This window comes from Nematolebias whitei, chromosome 20 (genome assembly GCF_014905685.2).
Source record: "Nematolebias whitei isolate Nwh7 chromosome 20, NemWhi1, whole genome shotgun sequence".
Classification (NCBI taxonomy): Eukaryota; Metazoa; Chordata; class Actinopteri; order Cyprinodontiformes; family Rivulidae; genus Nematolebias; species Nematolebias whitei.
The window spans coordinates 18,088,063-18,091,525 of NC_056517.1; positions in this window are offsets into that span (position 1 = coordinate 18,088,063).

Below are 3,463 nucleotides of genomic sequence, written 5' to 3' on the forward strand. Positions count from 1 at the left end.
ATACTGGTTAGAATGAAAAATCTATGTTTAACATTGTTTTTTATATTATGTATGGAGATATTTTTAAGTGAATGAATATTCAGAAGGCATGTTGGGAGTCAGTCAGCCCCTCTCCCCTCAGGAAGGAGGTTGCGTAGCATTAAGTGTAGAATCACTAGACTGAGGAACAGCTTCTATCCTGAAGCTGTTAGACTCATAAATCCCTAACCAGGAAAATCACTGTTAAAAAGAAATTGTAATGCCACTTTAATTAGTAATATGTGACTGTGCTGTGTCTGTGCTGCTGATTATCCATGCTGCTGATCTCTTGCCTTTATGCTGCTGTATTCAAACCCATCTGCTCACTACAGACTCATGTTTAGGCTGCTGCTTAATATACCATATTATTTTGACATTATTATTGTTCAGGGTATATCTTAGATCTTTTAGCGTATTGTTTAGCATTCGTTTAGCATAAATCTTAGTGTATATCTTAGATCCTTATATGCTGTTTCTTTTTATACTTTTGTATTTTTACTATTTTTGGTTGTAACTTGGACCTTGAGTACACAATTTAGTTTCACTTCATTTACCATATTTGATGCAAATGACAATAAAGAAACTTGAACTTGAATGATGAAGGTAATTGACAAGCAAGGGGAAAAAACTGTCACTACCATGACATACCTGAGTGCGATATGTCATGTATAATTGATGTAGTACAAATTAATTAAAAATATGGGTTTTACCTCCATATAGTGGAGGAGAAAGTCTTAAAGAAACATAAAAAATATTGTGTATAGTTTGTAAGTCTAAAAGTCACTAACAGGAAGTGAAAAATGTTATAAATGTCACTGAGAATTTGACAGCCTGACTTTCTGTTTACATCCAAATTGCTTTGTAAAGTGAGAGAGGGTGGAGCACTTTGAGCCATTAAACAGGAAGCAAAAGAAGAAAAACAACTTGTGTTTCAGGTTTGATCAGGTGAACCGAGAGACCCGGTGGGCGGATGTGTGAGAGGATTATAGTGTGAATGTGTTTGAGATTTCTTTTTAGTAAAACTGTTTTTGTGGCTGGAAGAAATTGATCTGGTAAGTTCCTAATGAGGTTTTAGGACTTTTGTCCCTGATTGCTTTGTGTTGCATGGTCTTTTCTCTGTTCTGCTTCATCTTGTTTCTGCTTTAATGTCTTTATGTTCACTGCATTTGAGTGTCGGAGCTCACACCAGTATTCTCAGAGCAAATGATTTCACCCCACTGGTTTTTCGTGTTGCTTGTTTCTTCATGTTTACTTTCTAGATGTCTTATTATGTCCTTATGCAGTTGATAATGATTAGTTGAAACATCACACGCAAATCTAAAAAAACTTGTCAAGTCCTCTGGATGGATTTTTCTTGTTGAAACATTTCGTCTTTTACCTAAGACTTTGTGCAATAAACACAGTTTTATAAATAGTACCTTCACATAGTGGATCAACCAGGTTGCTTCTGCGCTATCGCTGGCTTTTCAGAATGTGCAAAAGCATTTCATTTCTACTGAGAAGGAAGCCTGAGAGCAAAGCGTCTTTGTTTTAGTTGGGCAAATCTATCAATCACTTTTTCTTTGTTTATTTCCCCAACCACCTCCCTTTCAACTGACAACACTGCCATATCATTGAGTTTCTCCTGGCCCATGGTGCTTCTGATCCAAGTGTGGAGTCATCGGAGAACACTATTGGCCCTTTTCCATTAGTACTGGTACGGCCCAACTGGACCCGACTTAACCCGGTTCTGAGGCTTTTACATTAGAACCGGTACGTAGAACCTGTTTCTATTTTCAGGACTCTTGGCTCTGTGGTTCTAACCCGAACAAGTAGGTACTAAAACGTGTCGTCAGAACACTGTTGGTCACTGATTGGTCGGGAGCAGAGTCACTGAATCCTTCAGAAATTTTTCAAAACATATTGATCCGGCATTTGCAATTTCTCGGACTGGAGCAGCACTGGACCTATTTTAAAGATTTTAAAAACAATAATGACAACATCTTAGTCTAATGCTGACGTGCTGGTGCTTTTTGTGCTTGGTGGCAGACGACAAAATTCAGAGTGAGCTGAATGGAGCACTGCTGGTCTCCCTCGTCCTCTCCCCGGAGCCTCAGAGCCAGGCCAGGCAGGGCGTCATCTCCCTGGCTCCGAGTTCCGCTGGTTCCGCTGGTCATCGGGATTCGGCCTTCATGATTACGCGAGGTCAGGGTGCCATGGTGCCAACTCAAGCTCCGGATTTTGGCCTTGCGTGCTCAGAACTCTGCTGGTCACCGCAAAGGATCATAAGAGCTGGTGACATGCAGAAGGCCGTTGCCAGACCCTGACCTCGCGTAATCATGAAGGCCGAATCCTGATTCTGGCAGTCAGGCAGACTGCTTCCAATTGCTTCCACTGTCCGTCTGGGACGGTCAGTGGAAGCAATTATACATAAAAAGGTTTTTAAAAATAGCTTCCACCGTTCGTACCAGACCCGTCTCTGTCCTCCTGTCTGCCTGGGTCAGGGTTCGGCCTTCATGATTACGCAAGACCAGGGTCTGGCAACGGCCTTCTGCGAGTCACCAGCTGAGCTCGGAGCCATGAAGATGACATACGCCCATCCTGGCTCCGGGGGAGAGGACCTTGTGAAACCAGCGTAGCTGGTCATTAAAAAAAAGTGGGGTTTTTTTTAGCGTTAAAGATTTAAAAAATAATAAAATAAACTATGCCGGCTTTATCATGAAATCCTATTTTCACTTTAATGACTGTTAACTCAGCTGAAAATCATAAAAAGACAAACAATTATTGGATCTTTCAAGAATATTTCCCTCAAACATGTTTAAGGAAGAGATTTGGCCTTTAGTTCAACTTTATTTTAACCCACCAATATACAAATCACAAAACAAGAACTTTAAAACAAAAATAAAAATTATATATATATATATATATATATATATATATATATATGAACAAGAAACGAAAACGCCTTTAAATTGAACAATAAAAGTAGACACGAGTGCAAATACATCAAATGATGAAGAAAACCTATATATTTTAAGTATGTTTTTGTAGAATCTGGTTCATCAGAAATTTAATGAAATAAAGTTCATAAGCAGGCTTTTTTTTATATAAATATAGTTATATATATAACAATATATATGTGTATAAATATATGTATATGTACGTGTATACACGTATATGTACGTGTATATACGAGTATACGTGTGTATAGGTATATATACGTGTATACGTGTGTATAGGTATATATACGAGTATACGTGTGTATACGTATATATACGAGTATACGTGTGTATACGTATATATACGAATATACGTGTATATATGTATATATACACGAGTATACGTTTGTATACACGAGTATACGTGTGCATACGTATATATACACATGAGTATACGTGTGCATACGTATATATACACGAGTATACGTGTGTATAGGTATATATATGTGTATACGTGTGTATAGGTA